Below are 20,263 nucleotides of genomic sequence, written 5' to 3' on the forward strand. Positions count from 1 at the left end.
GTATTTTTAAGATAAACTAGTTAAAAATATTAAAAGAGGAAAATTTAAAAAATAGAATATAAAAATTAAAATTTAATTTAATTTTGTAAGACTAAAGGATCATGGGGAGAAAGCCATGAATTCCATGCTTTGCTTTCCCATATTTCTGGAATTTCGCTGTTCTACTTGATCAGTGAGCTTGGTCTTGGCTGGATTTCTTGGGGATCATCTGGGGGAGGGGCATGTTGTAGTGATTCTCAAGTGTCTTTGCCCGTGGCGGAATTGCGCCACCCTTGCCAGAGGCCGGGCTAAGTAATCTACTCTGGTTCGCTCTTGGGAGCTTTTGTTCCCTGAATGCTTTCCGTAGAGCTCTGGAGGACGGGAATGAAAATGGCGGCCTCCTAATCTCTAGCCCTGTTGGAGCCGAGAGCTCAGGGCCTCACTCCTCATTTCACCCTCAGAGAAAAGCAGTCAGTCACTCCTTTCTCCCTGGTCTCCACCTGCACTCCTTGCTCACCTGGCCTGTGACCGAGCATTTCTATCTTGGACACCGGCCCTGTTTGGAGTCTCCAAACCCAGCAGATTCCTGCCTCCAGAGTAGGAAGGTGAGTCTCCCTGGATCTGCCACTTGTGGGATCCCTGATCAAAGAACAGTGGCCCGACTGTGCCATGGATCATGGTTTAAGGTAACCCCGAGCTGAAAGCTCACTCTTCGGCTCTGTCTCTGTAGTCAGCTTCCCTGCTCTGATACCTGGGAGCTCTGCCACACTCAGACACCCCTGTCTTTCAGTGACCCCGTGGGTCCTGAGACCACATGGTCTCTGTGAGGGCTCCACCCCCGCTTTGCTTCTGGAGTGATATCCCTCAGTGGAGCCGACTTTTAAAAGTTCTGATTTTTTGCTCCACTGCTCTGCCGCTTGCTGGGAGCCGGCCCCTCCCCCCGCAGTCTCTCTTCTCATTGCTTCAGATTCACTTCTCCGCACATCATACCCTTCAGAAAGTGGTCGATTTTCTGTTCCTAGATTGGCTGTTCTTCTCTTCAATCTCCTATTGAGTTTGTAGGTGTTTGGAATGGTTTGATAACTATCTAGCTGAACTCCTGCAGCCTGATGTCATTTCAGTCTGCAACTCCTCCACCATCTTGCCCTCCACCCCCACCAATGTTATTCTTTCAAGAGAGAAATGTATGCGTGTGTGTGTGTATGTATATATATGTACATATATACAGAGTATAAAAACAATATTGATTCGAAACCAGTCCTGTGGCAAAAAAAATTTTTTCTCAGTTGGTGTTGATAATAGAGTAAAATTCACTGCTTTGAAATTATAACAAAAGAAGTGAAACTTTATCTGTTCATCTTCTATGGGACATCTTCTATCTGGATATAGCATCTGACAGCGTTCTATTCTGATAACCTCTCCTTGATGTTTTTCTTCTTCCTAAAACAGTTTGTTGCAATTTGGTATGACACATACTAAGAATTTTGAGATGTACTTTCACCTTCTTCCTGGGGAGTATTGCTCTCTTTTAGAACTCTTTTGTTGGGTACAACTGAAGCCAACTAGCCATATTTATCTTTTGAGGTGAATTCATTTATAAAACAGCCCACTAGCAATTTGTAGCTGAAAATTTCAGAAACAAATCCAAGGAACATATTTATAAATTAATCTCTCACCCTTCAAGAAAAGGAACCCACAACCCAGCAGCGTATAGCTCCTTCAGGGATTGTGATGCAATATCATTTGTCTAGACATATGTGGACATTCTCTTTCTCTTAAGTCCATGTTGATGCAGCATAGACATGACTTTCTTTTTATGTGAAAGTAGAGAAGGAATTTGATACAGGGAATTGGAATAATTGGAATATTCCTGATATCACCAGAATACTGTGAGCTGTACAAAGAACTTGAAGAACTACTTATATTAGTTGTCCCATGAAATAACCAGGTAAAAAATGAATCTGAAATGTGTTGAAAGTTTATGGACTAACCAAAGGGATCCTCAGAGAACAGCTGATGTTGACACTTGATTCCCAATCTGCCACAAGATTTAGTACTAATTAAAGTAAATGGGGAATGAGGCATGATTTGATCAGGGTTTAATGGACAGGTGCATAAGAAGAAGGGAAGAATTGAAAGAAATACAGCAGCTCTGTAGTTTAGATAAGCTAAACTACATTGCATTGAGCTGCAGCCAGACTATGCCTGCTTATGGGCTTCCTTGAGAATCAAGAACTTAAATGGGAAATTAATTGATGAAATAACTCTTTTATTATTATGGATTGTCTGTCTTTATCTCTGGTAATACTCTTTGCCTTGAAGTCTACTTTATCTGATAATACTATACCAACTCAAATCTTCTAATGCTTGCTGTTTGCATGGCATATCTTTTTCCATCTGTTTATTTGTAATCTAGCATCTTTATATTTAAAGTGAATCTCTGATAGAAAATACATAGCTAGGTATTGCTCTATATACACCCTGACAACTTTGGCTTTTTAACCAGTGTGTTTAGTTCATTAATGTTTAACATATACATTTTTAATTGATTGGAGTTAGGTTTACCTTTTTATAATTTATTTTCAGCTATATATTATTATTTTTAAGTGTTTTCTCTAAACATGTTTAACTTTTTTTTACAGTCTACTAAAATTTTTGCAACACATGCAGAAGTGGACTTCATGTAGCTGTTTCTTGTAGCCAACTTTTAAAAGGTGGTTTCATTTGATTTAAATAATATAGTCCAAATATGTAGCCTTTGGTAGTCTAATCTTACCAAAGAGTAGAATTAAGACTGTTTAGAGGAGATCTTCAATCTTGATATTGATGTTATATCTGCCAGATATATCAGATGTATGTGGATATGATATCAACTGCATCAAGTCCTCTGTCTCTGTTAAATCAGTTACCACAAGAACCCCAAAGCCCATTTAGACTATTACTTACTTGACTGCTCATTCCCATATAGTTCTGTGTAGCTCCTAAGTTGGATCCCATCTCCCCTTTCTCCCCATTTCTTAAATCCCAGCCCTTCTGCCCTCTAGCTCTTCTGCATTTGTCTTAAACAAAAATATCTTGCCTTTAAAGCTCAGTACCTTCTCTATCCCTTTCACTTCTCTCCTCCCCACCGCCCCTATAACTGAAGATAATAATATGCCTCTGTCCTTATAAATAGGTGATTGCTTTCTTTCCCATGATCTTTGAACCACTGGACTGGTTCAAATGGTATAGATATACTACTTGCACCTCGTTACTCTCAAATTTTTCTCCCTTTCTGCTCCTAAAGAATCACAGCTTTTAAACTCATACCATCAGATTGTACCACCCACCTGTCTCCTTACACCATTATCTGGAGACCCTACATTGCTTCTCTTAATTCTTTGAAGACTTCAATATCTGGATTGTTGTTATTCTCTCCAGATTACTCCATTCACAGTTTTTGATAAATTCAGTATTCAAGCAGAAAATCTCTGTAATGCCCTTGTCTTTTTGATTTTTCCTTCTCCTTCTCTTGTCATCTTCTGATTTCACCTATTTATTGTCATGCCTGTAGTCTCCACTTTGATACTGTTAATGACTACTTTCTTTTTAAAATCTTAATTTCAGACTTTCTACCTCCTGTATGTCCAGCTTCTTCCCTCCAATAGGTGATTTCCAAAATTGTTTTATACCTATTGAGACTTAATAATCTTTTGATCACATCACTTTTTAAATATTTCTCAGTGGGGTGGTTATGAGAATGTACTTTGCAGACCTCCAGCTACAGGGATTGAATTGACAAAGGACCCAGGAGTGCATTTTCAGTCTGAAATCCATTGCTGAATTTGCACTGAGGCCAGTGATTGAGTGTGGTAGGCATTCTAAGGTAAACCCATTCTTGGGTAACATGGAACTTCTTTGCTAACTTTGGGTTTGATGACTAGCCAAAATTTTCTTAGACTGTATGACAATCTAGGATACTTTATCCCCAACATTCTATTCCACTTGTCAGATAACTTGCATAATGGTTTGACAGTTCTCCTACCTTCTCTACTCCATTCCTACTTCTTTCATATAGGTATTCTTCCTCCTAAAATTTGTGCATTTTTAATCCCATTTTGCATCTGCTTCTTGGAAGAGTGAGACTAAACCCTCTCTCTGCTCTTATCCTTACTTCCATTCACACCCATGTGGGACTCTGTACTTCACTTACTTTGTACTTTGACTCATTACTCCTTTTTCACTTTGTCATATTTGACTGGCAAACATTCAATCGTGCTTATATACAGTGATTTACCTACTCTCCACCTGCATCTCTATGGCTGAAAAAAAAAAAAAAATTCCGAATCATCTCATGTAAGATTCAAGACCAGCGATGTTTAAGGGTAATCCTACTACTCTTTCCTGTTTCACATAGGGCCTTGTGGACTGTTGAAGAGCTTTGGAAGTTATGATCAGAGAACTTAATGATTTAAAAGGATTATTCTGGCAGTGGATGGCTAGATGATTCTATTGGGTTATGACAAAGAGTATTTAGTTGCCACCAGTATTTATTCTCTTACCTTCTTTTACTATTTAGTTGTTTAGTTGGCCACTCAGAATAAAGAGTATGTTTTCTAGCCTCTTTTATATCCATGTGTGACAATGAAACCAAGTTCAACTCTAAAGAGGGAAACTGGAAATATTAAGTGGAGTTTTCAGAAATTGCCTTTTAAAAGAGGAAGACTTTCTTCTCCAATCTTCCTGCGTATATACCAAATCAGATGTGGACTGTATGGCTGACACTTGGGTGAACATCTTAGACTATGAGAAGAACCCTCTTCACTGTGGAACAACAAAGTAGAAGGAGCCTGGGCCACTGATATCATAACACACCAAGCCAGTCCTGCATTACCTCTGTCTGGACTATTTCGTGTGTGAGAACAATAAATTCTTGTCTTGATGAAGATCCTATTATTTTGGGTATTCTATCATATATACCAATACCTAGCCCTAACTGATACAGGAGGAAGTAAGAAAAGCAGAAAGGCACATTAAAAGGTCATTTCAGTGACCCAGGGAAGAGAGGGCAGTGGAGGTGGTAAAAATATTCAGATTCTGAGTATTTAAGCAGCAGAATGTTTGTTTATGATGAGTTAAAAAGAAAAAAAAAAGGAGCAGTGTGATCTAAAGATGCAATCCCAGGTAACTGGTGGTGCAATAAAAAAGAAATGCGGCCACAAAAGGATAAAAAAATGTTTGGAAGGTAAAAAGGGTGAGTTCACTTTAAACTCTATTGTTTTCTGTTCGAAGTGCTGCCAAAATTAATGGGAATACTCAAGATTTCTAAAACATTCATATATAGATTTATGGATTATTCACACTGAGCTTCATATGTAGATTTGTGGATTATTCACACTGAGCTGAGAGGTGGTCACAAAAACATACAGGCTGGGCACCTGGGTGGCTCAGTTGGTTAAGCACCTGCTGTTGGCTCAGGTCATGATCCTGGAGTCATGGATCAAGTCCTGCATCAGGCTCCTGGCTCCACGGGGAGTCTGCTTTTCCTTCTGACCTTCTCCCCTCTCATACTCTCTCTCAAATAAATAAATAAAAATCTTTTAAAAACAAGCAATCAAACAAAAACAAAAGCATACAGGCTAAGGCAAAGAAGAGAGGAGGACCCAGAACATAGTTCTGTGGATTAATTCTGTACCAGGGGTGTCCATAGTTAGAAAGGTTTATGTGGTATTGAAGTACACTGTGAAAAGATGCACTAACCTGGGGCACCTGGGTGGCTCAGTGGGTTAAAGCCTCGGCCTTCGGCTCAGGTCATGATCCCAGGGTCTTGGGATCGAGCCCCGCGTGGGGCTCTCTGCTCGGCTGGGAGCCTGCTCCCTCTTCTCTCTCTGCCTCTCTCTCTGCCTGTCTCTCTGCCTACTTGTGATGTTTGTCTGTCAAATAAATAAATAAATCTTTAAAAAAAAAAAAGATGCACTCACCTTACTATCAATGACATTGTGAAAATAAACACTGCTGCTTTTTGGTTGGCTTTGTTCCCCTACTTAAAAGAATGCATTTTGTTTTGTTTTCTTCTCCTAGATTTTCTTTATTTATGAAAGGACTGAATCCAAGTTCTCTTGAATTAAATTATTTTGGTAACTTTGGCTGAGCATTCTATGGCTTAGAGGTTATATCCAAAAATTACCACACTTTCGTCCCACCTGTTCAGGAAAGTCTTTTATGTGAAAAGCCAAAATTAGCATTGAAACCGGCAAAGGATATAACATATCCTCTTTTTGAACCCAAAGAGAAATCTTTCTGTACAGTTATATTGGAAAAATGTTGCTTATATCCAGGCCTGCTTTGAAAATCAGAGCAAAAAGCTTCCCTTTGGGGAATAAAAAGTACAGCTTAAGGTAGTTTTTCTTCAAAAAGTTTTCTCGCCTTGAATGTAAATGAGCCTCTTACACATTGTTTTACTGATAATATGGTCAGGAACATAATACAGTAAAGTATGAAATCTTGTACACATTAGACATTTTTTTTGATAGTTTACTGCTGGATTTGTAAATGTTGGAAACAGTCTACAATTAAGAGGTGGCTCATACTTTTCTGGCATTTCTGATTTTCTTTAAGCTTGTTCAATAGAGGAAGCATGCTGGGGTAAAAAAATCATGGACTTGGGCATCAAGCAGGTATGACTCTGAGTATTGCTCTGCCACTTACTACCAATGGTGTGGCCACCTTGGTTTATCTCTAAATAAAGATAATCAATTACTCCGATGTTATAAGGTCATGAGCATTAAATGAGGTGATGCATATAAAATGTGGAGCATTATGAACATGTGTTACAGTAACTATTGTTTTGATGTAATTAATAGTAATTATTTGCCTTCATTAAAAACACTGGCTTGGCATTCTTTTCAAGGTTAAAAGAAAAAAAAGATTTGTTTAAGAAAGAATACATTTGAGATTTAAAATAGTAATTATCTCAGGGTGCCTGTGTGGCTTAGTTGGTAAAACATCTGACTTTTGATTTGGGCTCAGATCATGATCTCATGGTCTTACTGGGGCTCCATGCTGGGCCTTGGAGCCTGCTTGAGATTCTCTCTTTCTCCCTCTCCTTCTGCTCCTTCCCACACTGCTCATGCTCTCTCTCTCTCTCTTAAAAACAAAAAAAGAAAGAAAAAAGGAGTAATTATCTTTTTTGTTTTGCTCTGTTGTAATGCCTCTGATAGATGATGTTCACATAGATGACATACTACACAGACATAGGAATTTCACGTGGTATAAGTAACTAACAAGATGGTTATTTTGTCACCCTTTCTCTGCTACTTATGAAAGTATATTGGGATAAAAGTGGGATTTATTCATTTACCAACTATTTGATGAACACCTACTATGTCAGAGGCACTTTCCTGATGAAGGAAAAAGGGCGAGTCTTACCTACCTGAAGAATATAACTTAGTAGGTTGTGAGAATGGTGTTTTATATGAATAACCTTAAATGTGATCTAATTTTTAAAGTGAATCATTTCCTAAATTTTGAAGCTTTGACATGCAATGAGTTCCTGTGACATTTTGCAACTAATGGAGACATTCTAGTATGTTGCAACTTTAGATTTGAAGTTTTCAATCTAAACAATCCCATCCCATGATACACACACATGGGACAGTCATGTTTTATGCTGAATCTGTCTAGAAGGGGTGGCAAAGAAACTGTAACAGGAGATGATAGAGAACATGTATAATATCTAATTGATAATCACAGTGTAGGTACTGTGTGGTGAGGGCTAGTCAAGTACTTCAGGAGAGCTCTGCTTCTGTCACATACTGGTCTGAGAATATAAATCAAGAGAATCCCAGTTTTAAACTAATGTGCATCCTTTTGCCTGCTTTGACTTGTGTCCCTCTCAACACACTATTTGCCTTGGAAGTCCTCTAATGACTCTACCAGGATATTGATCCTTTGCTGGATAGTTGTATTCAATGGCAGTCTTCCTGTGGGAAGCACTCTGCTCTGGTAGCAAGGTTGTCTCTGACTGTCTACCCATACATAGCAACATGCCTTTGGGAGGCCATGCTTGTGATTCTGCTACAGAAATCAGGAAACACAAAGGATTCCAGAAATGTGTCATGGCAGCAAGATGGGTGGCATCATAGCAAGCTTGAGAGAAACAATTTAAAACTGTATAGAGCCAGAAGATGGGTTTTTGGTAGAATGTGCAGTAATAGCTTGTAGATATTTCTTTTACATAAGCATCAGTAGAAAAAATTTTAATAATATGTATTATTGGTAACAAAGGACACAGAATTTAAGAATCCAAACGAATTATACTCTTTTTATTTCTTAAAGTTCACCTCTTTTTCATTCTGAAGGATAGAATTTATGAGACAATCTTCTGATTCCTTGAGCCCTTTTATTGTTTAATTTGGCTCTATTATGAAACAGCTTTAATTGCATGGGCAAAAGGGAAGAACACAGGTGGTTGCACAGATATTTCCGATGTACCATAAGGGATGAGAAAATACCACAAACTGCCACCATCCTAGTTGCCTTAGGATTATGGAGACATCTGTTGGTTATGTTATTGGGAGTAAAAATCTGCTCTTTTATGACAATGGAAACACAAGGAGCCACTGGAGCATTAAGGAAGGCAATGTCCCTGCAAGATAGGTAATAGGTCATTTAATCAACCATGTCTGAGAGCTGCCTCCTCTCAAAGCATTGCTCTGAGCTTTAGGGCAGGATGGGGGCAGGTTCATAGTGATATGAACAGGCAGTTCCCTTCATTAAGTTCTAATTTTTATGATTTTAAAGGTGGTTCTAATAGAGTAAGGTTTAATTTGTTTATATCTAAATTATTCATGATTGCAATAAAAATTCCAAGTAAGGGGCACCTGGGTCGCTCAGTGGGTGAAAGCCTCTGCCTTTGGCTCAGGTCATGATCTCATGGTCCTGGGATCGAACCCCACATCAGGCTCTCTGCTCAGCAGGGAGCCTGCTTCCTCCTCTCTCTCTGCCTGCCTCTCTGCCTACTTGTGATCTCTGTCTGTCAAATAAATAAATAAAATCTTTAAAAAAAAAATTCCAAGTAAGCAACATGTATAAAATAAGCAAATATGTTTGGACTCAGAGTTTTCTGCTTAGTGTGCTTTTACTAATACTGGTTCCCCTCTGTCTCTATGATCCCCACTTAATTTTTTGATATTCCATTTCCAAGGAGTTTTGATAAAAGCTGGCCTATTAAACTAGCTCTGTTGTTGTATCTAAATGCCAAGAATCTTGAGGAAGGATGGTTCAAGAGGGATAATGGGGGAAGGCTTCAAAAAGCAATATTCCAACAGCATAATCACATTTTATCCCAATATGGTAGAAATGGGGGAAGTATTTTTTTTTTTTTTTAATTTTATTTATTTGTTTGACAGACAGAGATCACAAGCAGGCAGAGAGAGAGGAGGAAGCAGGCTCCCCGCTGAGCAGAGAGCCCGCTGCGGGGCTCCATCCCAGGACTCCAGGATCATGACCTGATTCAAAGGCAGAGGCTTTAACCCACTGAGCCACCCAGGCGCCCCTGGGGGAAGTATTTAAATAAACCAATGTTGGGGGCACCTGGGTAGATGAGTGGGTTGAGTGTCTGACTCTTGGTTTTAGTTTAGGTCATGGTCTCGGGGTTCTGAGATCCAGCCCTGACTTGGGCTCCCCGCTCAGCAGGGAGTCTCCTTCTCTCCCTCTCCTTCTTTAAACAAAAACAAACCAATGTGGCCCCGATATCTAGGTTTTAAAGGGGCTTCCACAAAAGAAGAAAGGAGAATAACCATTGGAAAATATGAAATTAGCAGAAATCTATAACACACAGTAAGAAGAATAAATTTATCTCATTTTATTTATATTTAAGTTGGATATAATGCAATAAAAAGGAACAAACTATTGTTACACGCAATCACTTAGATGAATTTCAAGACATCAAGTTGAATGAAAGAAGCCAGCCTCAAAAGGTTATGTACTGTATGATTCCATTTGTATGCATTCTTGAAAAGACAAAACTGTAGTGACAGAGAAAGGATCAGTGGTTAGCAAAGTTTAGCAGTGAGAGGTTTGTGTGTGTGTGACTATAAAGGGGTAGCACCACAGAGGTTTTTGGGGTGATGGATGTTCTGTGTCTGATTGTGGTGGTGGTTACATGAATCTAACACAAATTTGTATTAACAGAACTGTACACCTAAAGATAAAAAGTTAATTTTACTGTATGACAACTCAGAAAATAATATGAAAAAATAAAACTTAGAGGTAAAAAGGAATTATAATAATATCAGCTCATGGAGCAATTGGTAAGATTAACTGAGATTATGTGATTGTATGCATGTACCTAAAGTACTCAGTACATTCGCAGTCCGTATTCAAAGCATGTGGTTGTTTCTATACTTTTGCTTTTAGGTAAGTCATTCAACCCACCCAGGCCTGTGATTCCTTATCTTAAAAAAAAAAAAAAAAGAGAGAAAGAGAAAAAAATCACACAGCAAATTGTGTGTGTGTGTATGTTGTGTGTGTGTGTGCATGAAAGTAGGAAAATTCATCAGAACATGTTTTAGATTTTTTGGATAAGTTTTATATACAGCAGGGATTTTTCTGAGCCAATGAAATATTGCTTTCTATGAAATCTCTTATGGTTGTTTTGAGGAGGAAGTGAGATAATATATGTAAAGCATAGTGTAAATAGTAGGCACTCAATACATGGCAGTCAGTTATATTTGAAGTTAATTCCAGTGCTAGCCATATCCACATCACAACATTGTGGAAAATGTATGTCTGTGTAAGCCGTTAAGCATTATTTAAATATAATATCATTTTTGTAGCTTATTTCCCTTTAACATAGTCAGTACATACCAAAAATGAATATATTCAGTGCATTGTCTGTTGAAGGTCCTCACAGTGGTTTATCTTTAATATAATATTTTTCTCAATAGCACCGATTTTGGTTAGAAGCAAAGATCTCAGGAATATACTAAATTAAAATAATATATATGCCTTTGAGACAAACAGTTGTGTGGTGTAAGATAACATAAAGAATAAACACTTTTTCTAAGTGGAAGGAAAACATCTTTTTAGGGGGGGGTGTTTGCCTTCCTCAATGATAAGTTTTTCATTTTAAAAGCCTTGGAAGACTTATAATGAAATTTCAGTTTGTGACATTGTGATATATTTCTTTTTGAGCATTCCTTGATTTCTTATTTTTTTACTCTTCAATGAAATAAATAGTCCCAACTGTAAAGGTGGGTAATCTATCCTCCTCTTGAACTATATTGATGTTTGTTTAAAAGCCAAGGTTTAAAAATATTCTTTTAGACTAGCATGCTTAGTGAAAAAAATGTAAACAAAAGGAAAAATCTTTTTTTTTTTTTAAATGTAGTCTATATTTCTTCACTACAAAAGAAAAAAAAATCTGGGTATATTTTTAGAAGAACACCAGAGAGCTTTCTGTGGGAGTTGGCAAATGCATCAAGGCATTGTTTATAGATATTATTTTTGATAGGTTTGATATACAGCATAGTTTTCCAAGCCAATGGAATATTGTCTTCTTACAAATCTCATCAGGCCAGCAGTGCTGCTGCTATGGGCTGGCTTATCAGCTCCAGCCAGAGTGTGCAGTACTTGCGTGCACCTTCATAGCCTGAGAGGAAAATAAATTGTACCCAAGCAGTTAATAAGAAAGAATTATTGAGAGTGAGATGCATGACATTATGAGTGAGCATCGTGTTTTACAGACTAAATGTTGATTTGCCGAAGGGAAAAAAAAATCCTTCCTATACATGAAATGAAAATTTCATTTCAAAATTGTCATTTTAAGTGTATTTTCTGGTTTCCTAGTTGAAGAGCTGAATATTATCTATTTTTGATGCACAGTACTGAAGAGGTAATTTTCATTTTCTGTGGTTCGCTGATGGATATTTTTGTCCATTCCAACCATTTGATGAAACATCTGGTTTTGTTTATTGAAGCAGATATACAGTACCTATAGGTACATAGGATGTATGTTTTAAAGCACTAAATGTAAGAACGTAATCTCTAATAGCATAACTAGATTGCTTTATGAGGAACCCAAGGTCCTTATTACTTTTTCAGTTGTTTGGGTCAGCATCTCTAATGCCAAAGGATCTGTGCATGAAAAGCACGATTAGTGGCATTTAATAGGCATTAACTCTTAAATATAAGTATGATCTTAACTAAAGAGGGAGATGAAGTCATAGTCCTATTTTAATTGGGCACCAGAAGTCTGTTAATACTTGATCACAGTCAAGGCCACAAAACTATTACTTGAAGGAACTGGACTTCAAACTGAGAATAGTTATCGCATTCTACTCAGAAAATGTGCATTTTGAATTAATTTTGCTTATTCCGTATTTAGAAAAGGAAGAAAACAGTTATCTGGTAAGATGGCATTATTTACCTTAGCAGATCGATGAGTTCAAGGCTTAAAGTCTTTAACATTCATCTGGCAGATGGGGAGGGAACTACTTGAAGGAGGAACACCTGATTTGTCAAATCCCAGCCTGGAAGAGACACACAGCATTTCCACTGATGCTCTATTGATGAGAACAAGCCAACACATTAGCATATAAGAGAGGCTGAGTGTGGTTGGCAGAATGGCTTCCCACAGACGTTTTACCTTAATCCATGGAACCTGTGAATATAATGAGATATCACTCCCATGATCATGTTATATTAAATGTCACATTAAGGTAGGCATGATCTCGGTTGGTCTGATGCAACACATGAGCCCTTGAAGGCAGAGCCCTTCTGGCTGATGACAGAAGAGGAAATCAGAGGATCTCTAAGCACAAAGGGGGATTTGACAGTTGTTGCTGGCTTAAATATGGAGGGAGTCACCTGAGGGGGAATGACGGCAGCTTCTAGAAGCTGAGAGAGACTTCCATTGACAGAGCTAATGAACTTTAAGCCACTAAGTTTGTGGTAATTTGTTATTCAGCAATAGAAAACTAATCTACTTTGAAATGTAGACCCTGGTTAGGCAGCTGCCTCCAGTAACAGATTCACACTATATAAGACGTGTACAAATATTTGATAAGCTCTTGTCATCTCTGGGTATGGAGAATCTAACAGTGACAGTGAGCCATTCACCAAACTGAAAAATACATGAAACATCTGAGACTAAAACTTTGGAAAAACTAACCAGAAAATAAGGAATAACATAGAATTGTTAGATCTCTTCCCCAAAGCAAATAGGTTATCTCCAAAATCAAGGTCCAGCCCTACTAGCTTGCTAAAAGTATCATAACGTAGATGGTATTACTATAACTAAAAGAAGATTTGCTAGCCAGAAAAAGTTTTCCAAGTGTCTTCTGTAATATTCTGGGCAGGAAATGGCCTGAGCCCAGGTGTTAACCAGTCTCATCTACCAGTAGGGAGATGCATTTGGCGGGCCATAATAGCCTGATCAAATTAAACAATGGAGTTAAACAACTAATTTTCTTGGCTTTGATTCTATACTTGCAGGAAAATCATCTGATTATTATTTGGATTTCTGTAAAGACCTGAAAATATTTTCTGGAAACTGTGACATGAACTGTCATAATTTTCTTGGGAAAATAGGATGTCTATAAATAAAAATAAAACATTTAATATTGAAAGTGAAAACAATTAACATGTTGACATAATTTGATCCCTTTATTAGGACCACTTAGTTGAATTAATAGCTTTGCTACAACTGGAGAACGTTTTTCTGCCAAAAATATTTTAGCAATAGTGCACCTGGGGGTCTCAGTCAGTCAGGCATCCAACTCTTGATTTCAGCTAAGGTCTTGATCTCAGGGTTATGAGTTCAAGCCTCACGTTGGACCCTGAGCTGTGCATGGAGCCTACTTTAAAAACAACAACAACAAAAAACACCAAACCTCCCCCCCAACAAATGTAGTTTCTATTTGCAAGTAACAAAAGTATAAACTGGTACAAATTTTCTGGAGAGTAATTCAGAAATAGGTTTGAAAAAAACTATAAAAATGAGCATTTAATCTTTTTAGAAATATTAATGAGATTATTTAAGGTATACACAAAGATGTTCATAAGAGGGTTATTTATATAACTGCAAAATATTAAAAAACTATATCCTATTTTTCTAAAAGTTTGGTGGAATAAATTATGATTCATTTGTATTTTCAAGTATACAGATTTTAAAATCATTTAAAGAGATATTTATTGATGTAATCAAAAGGCTATAAAGTTTATTTTTAAGATAAAAACAAATAAAACCAAAACAGTACGTACAGGGACGCCTGGGTGGCTCAGTGGGTTAAAGCCTCTGCCTTCGGCTCAGGTCATGATCCCAGGGTCCTGGGTCCGAGCCCCGCATCGGGCTCTCTGCTCAGCAGGGAGCCTGCTTCCTCCTCTCTCTCTCCCTGCCTCTCTGCCTGCTTGTGATCTCTGTCTGTCAAGTAAATAAATAAAATCTTAAAAAAAAAAAAAAACAGTACGTACATTCTTATTTGGGTAAAAAAATATATATGAATACATATGAGTGAGAAAAAGGTCAAATGTTAATATTATTTATGTATTGACTTTTGGATTATGGATTCTTGATTATGTGTAAAGGTGCATTTCTATTTTCTAAGTTTTCTACATTGAGCATGCATTAATTTTGTAGTTGGAAAAAAGTTATTAAATTTAAAAAGTGTAGATTGCATTGGTATGGACATTTCATTCATATATTTAACTAGGATCTACTGTGCGTGTTCTAGTTTGATTAGGTGCTGGAGAGACAAATGTGGATAAACAGATCTAACTTACCTAAAGGAGCACAGAAAGTGGGGGTGATTTTATTGTTTACCTAACGATGATGTGAAGTCAAATGTTCATATGCATTTTCATTTTGGGCTAGGACTCTTTCTAGAAAATGAGGAAAAATACTTTATTTCCTTCTTTGATGAACATTCATTGTCAGTTAGTCTGTAAGAATAATTGTGAATAGTATTCGAATTTAAGCAGGCTGTACCTTGCTTGTGGTTGCTTGTTGCAAAATATGTAGTCTGGATTTTTCTTTACTTTTTTTTTTTTTTTAAAGATTTATTTATTTATTTGAGAAAGAGAGCGAGAGAGTGCCCATACATGGGAGAATGGGAGGAGGGGTAGAAGGAGAGAATCTTCAAGCTAGACTTCCAGCTAATTGTGGAGCTCACCACAGGGCTCAATCTCATGACCCATGAGGTCATGACCTGAGCTGAAACATGGAGTCTCTTGTTCAACTGACTGAGCCACCCAGATGCCCCCTTTACTTTTAATAAAATGTATTTTCTGTTATGTCCTAGTCAGTATGTTTAAAATTATTATGACTTTGACAGTCTCTTGCTTTGTTCAATCATAAGAGTTCTTCATATTTTTCAGTAGTGTTTGGATGAGAGAAAATGCTGGCTTTACCACAGAAATTCCATATAAAAGGGACAGTCATATCCTAAGGAAAGGGGTCATAAACCAGGACCGCGTCACCTGAAGAAGTGGGTTGCTTTTCTTTATGATGCAATGAATGGCAGATTTAGAATTCTAAATGACTAAACCAGATGAAAAGTATCTTCAAAAAGTCCTTGTATGTTCTATTCAAGAAAATATTAAGTAAAAACAAACAAACAAACAAAAAAGAGTATGTCCTACGTTGTTTTTTTAGCCCCCTACAGATGAGGTTTATTTTGCAGAATGAGCAATTGATTAGTTGAGAACTGTCTCTCTATGGCTCCTGAGGTTGTCTTAGCAGGGTAGGCAAGGAAATATTTGTCTATTCTCAGGCTCTATGGACATCATTGACTCATTGGCTCCCTAGTTTATAGTTGACAGTGACGACAACAGCTGAAGTTTTCTAATTTGGAAAACTGAGCAGTAGTATATAATGTATTGTAAATTGTGTATTTTAAGGGATAATGTTGTCATGGTCTTATAATCCCAGGCTCTAGCCCACTGATCACCATCTATGAGGTCCATTTCCTCACAAATTAAGGAAGGATTATCATCACATGGCAAAAGGCCAGGAGTCTCTGCCTATAAAGAGAGAACCTCCCAAGGGTTTCTTATACATAAAACTTAAGAGTCATGTGGCAACAAGTTAAAGAGACTTCTTTTTTTGCTTTTAATCCAAATACAAAGAATAAATTATATATTAGTAAAGAAATTAACTATGGAGTGGAGAAAAATAGGTAAGAGATGTACGCCTAGCTGAAAGCCTCTTAAGGCAGTGTCTCTCAAACTTCAGTAGGAATGAGATTTAATTGGATTCTTTTAAAAAAATTTATTTATTTATTTATTTATTTGACAGAGAGAGAGAGACAGCAAGAGAGGGAACACAAACAGGGGGAGTGGGAGAGGGAGAACCAGGCCTCCTGCTGAGCAGGGAGCCCAGGACTCTGGGATCATGACCTGAGCCGAAGGCAGACGCTTAACGTCTGAGCTACCCAGGTGCCTGATTTAATTGGATTCTTAATAAAAGGAAGATTACTGGATCCCGACCCTCAGACAGCCTCATATAGTTAAAGTCCAATCTGGAATGTACATCTTTAACAAACATATTAAATGATTCCACCTCAAGATAATACAATGAATCATATTTTGAAGGGGAAAAAAAAGCTCTAGGCAATGGTTTTAGATATGTACATATCTAAAACCATTATATATATATATATGTATATATATAAATAAATTTTGGATAAGTGCACATAGACTGTGAGAGAGTCCAAGGAGCCCTTATTCAAGGTACAATTTGGGGGGTTGACTTCTAGCTTGTCTGGATTAAGTCCCATAAGATCTGTACTTTTTAGATTCTACCTAGGTAATTCTGGACACCTCATATTAGAAACCACTGTCCTAAGGTTTGTAATGTTCTCCTTCTATGAGACTAGGCCCTGGAAGACCCAAATTCCAAAACTTAGAAAACCTCACTATTAAAGAGGAATCTGAGAAGGGACCACCTCTTTTCTATCCAATCCAAGAGGAGCATGGCTTTTCTTAATTTGTGTAGATAATAAGGAATATGGTTTTGCTATTGTGAAAAGCTGATTTTTTTCCTTCTGAACCTTCCTAAAAGCATTAACGCTCACCATGTAATGAAATATGCTTTTATTTGGAGACAGAAAATGAAAGAAAGAAACAACAATAATTAAATTCCCTAAATAATGTGAGCTTTGTGGTTAAATCTCCATGCAACTCCTTGAAAATTTAATAAGGGAATAAAGGCTGTTTTCCATTTGTGTAATACAGTGTCACATTTCTCTTCTCTATGAAATTGTCTCTGGCTAAAGAGTGTCTCACAATTTAGGTTGCTGAGTAGCTTGAGAGAATTTTATGTGTCTATTTTTTAACTCAAGTCATTCATGTACAACCATATTATCTTACATCAAAGTAGGATATAAAACCAGGAAACTAGGTGAGGGGAAAAAAGTCAGGGATGAATGTCATATTATATGATCCAATTACACACAGTCCCTGACTTGCATATGCCTGACTTATGAATGTCCTTGCATTTACAGATAGGTTCCCTAGAGAGGGTCAGCAGAATCCTCTCTTCCTCTCACCCTCTTCTTTTTCTGTTTCATTCATAGGTGGAGCACTTTCAGAGCTGTGGCAAAGAATGGGGTACTCACTGCTGCTTTCCATCTTTGTACTTTATAATTTCTTAATACTAAGATTAGAAGTAGTGATAAGTAGGAAAAGAAAGCAAAACTTTATGGGGGGAAAAAGTACAAACTTCATTCTACCTTTATTTCTTATTGCCTTGTCCTCTTCCTCATCCCTCATAGGGCTTTTCTTGAAGTAGTTGGAATAATGGACTCATCTTTGCTAATAACTGCCTTCTTCACATGTCTGTGTCTCACCCCAGAACCTCTGTCTTAGACCATTGGTACTACATTACTTATGGTCCAGAGCTGATGTGCCTCGCTGCTGCACAAAACACACTGGGAGAGGAGGAAGGTGTAGTTTTTGCTCCTACGGGGGCAAAACATGCTCATGCTGTAACTTGAAATATATATATATATTTTAGAGGAAGAGAGAGTGCTAGAGGGGATGGAGAGAGAGAGAGAGAGAGAGAATCTTAAGCAGACTCCATGCCCAGCGACTAGCTGGATGGCATGGGGCTCAATCTCATGACCTTAACATCATGACCTGAACCGAATCCGAGAGTTAGACCCTTACCCAACTGAGCCACCCAGGCACCCCAAAATATTTTTCTGTAGAAACAATGATTTGAATGATAGTCATCATTTGCCTAATTTTTATTTTAGTGAGCTAGTGATTATTATCTTTGAGTCTAACCACAATATATAAACCACATCATGAATAAGCACCTTGCTTAGAGAATTGGTGTGTGATGGAATGAATTTAGAAATGAAGATAAAGTTCCTATCACTGTGCTTAACCCACAGCAGGCAATTGATTTTTGTTTGTTTTAAAGATTATTTCTATTCCTTAAACGTGTACAAATTCCAAATGACTGACTGACTCACATGTCAGACATACCTATCTGTTAGGTCTTTCTGGGGCCATACTGCCTGCTGAGTGTGTGTCGTCCATATGGAATAAAGAGTGAACCATCGGTCTTCAGCCAGCCATTCTCCACAAGCTGACTAGGGGTTATGATGCATTGTCGTGCAAAAGACTTTAAATCAGCTGGGATAGGCAACTAGATTTTTTTTCCATAAAAGCTTGAACTAAGAAACCATTGTTAATCAGTGGAGTTTACTGGTGATGAGCGCCATGATAAGGAATGAGGCCAGCCTCCATCTTGTGCCTTACCCAAGCTGAATCAGCTGAGGGAACTGCTGAGAGAGGAGGATGGGGCAGACAGGATCCCAGCGAGAAGCACAGCTGGGTGACGAAGAGGCTGCTGCTGATAGTTTGAAGAGCCGTGCTTCAAGAATTTACAATATTCAGCTTCTATTTGCCTGAGATCTGATTACATTTTGATTCTGTTCTTGGATCAAGAGTTCAAGGTTTCTTTCAGTTTTGTGTGCCCCTTCCCCCTAGCCCTATTCTTTGTGACTTGGACAAACAACTTTGACACAGGCAGCACCTGCTCTGTATTTTGTAGTGCTCTTAGTCTGCCACTTTTTCTGGAGTCTCCTGTTGTAACTTTGATACCTGTTGAAAGAGTATAATGTGTGAATCCATGTTAATTATGTGGTTGACACAATGTCCAATATTAAAGCTTTAATATTTAATAGAAGGAATATATATTTTCCTTTAAAAATTTTGTTTTATTGTCCCCATTCACTCAAGAAGTATCTATGCCCCAGAGTGTGAAATGATTTTGCAGCTCTGGGCAAACAGTGTTCATTTACCCTTTGGTTCATATAACCAAACACCTATTGAATTATTAAACTCTGTTGTAGAAAATCTTTTAGGTAGCTTTTGAAATTGGGAAATTCAGACCAGAGTTGATAAAAAGATGAAGGCATCTCAAACTTGGGATGGAGTGAACAAAATATTTATAAGAGCACACAGCAATGGACATTAGCTTTTAGTTTATTTTTGTCGAAGCAGAAAATTTAACTTTCCTTCAGATCTCTTTCCATTTCATTCTAGATTTATCCTGAGTGAACTGCTGGATCTCAAAGCATTACATTGAGCTTAAAGCAGTAGTGTCTCCTGTACTCCTAGTTATGTGGTCCTCTGGAATTAGCCAGGGATCACAGCTCAAGTTGACCACTTTCTAGTTGCAACAGGGAGGGTCAGCTCATTTAGCTATTTAAGAGAAATGAGTTTTTGTTTCTGCACATATGAAATGCCCAGTTCCCTTTTAAATTGGATTTGTAGGAGTTACAAAACTAATACATACTTGTTATAACCTGTCAAAAAAACCCAAGAAACAAAAATACAAAAACAACCCATGTAGGTGGATGGCTTATTATTCTTACCCTTTCCCTTGTCAGCCCTGCCATTCTGATATAATTACTATTTTAATGGGTATCCTTACTCATCTTCTTCTATGCTACTATAAGCACATACCAATATAGCATCTAGAACACATCCTAGTGAGAGCTCAAAATATCTTTGTTAAGTGAATAAAATAAGTCATATATACATTATGCATCAGTGTTTTGTGAAAGCCATATCTCTTTTTCCTACAAAAACAAGATCATATTGTATACATTATTCTGTGACCTGCTTTCATTGATGTGATTTTCTTTTTTCTTTTTCTTTTTGAAAGAGAGTATGAGTTGGGGGTGGGGAGGGGCAGAGGAAGTGGAAGGGAATCCCAAACAGATTCATGTTGAGTAGGGAGCCTGATGCAGGACCCCATCTCATGAGCCCAAGATCATGAGCTGAAATA

The sequence above is a fragment of the Meles meles genome, chromosome 10 (assembly GCF_922984935.1).
Source record: "Meles meles chromosome 10, mMelMel3.1 paternal haplotype, whole genome shotgun sequence".
In the NCBI taxonomy this organism is placed as follows: domain Eukaryota; kingdom Metazoa; phylum Chordata; class Mammalia; order Carnivora; family Mustelidae; genus Meles; species Meles meles.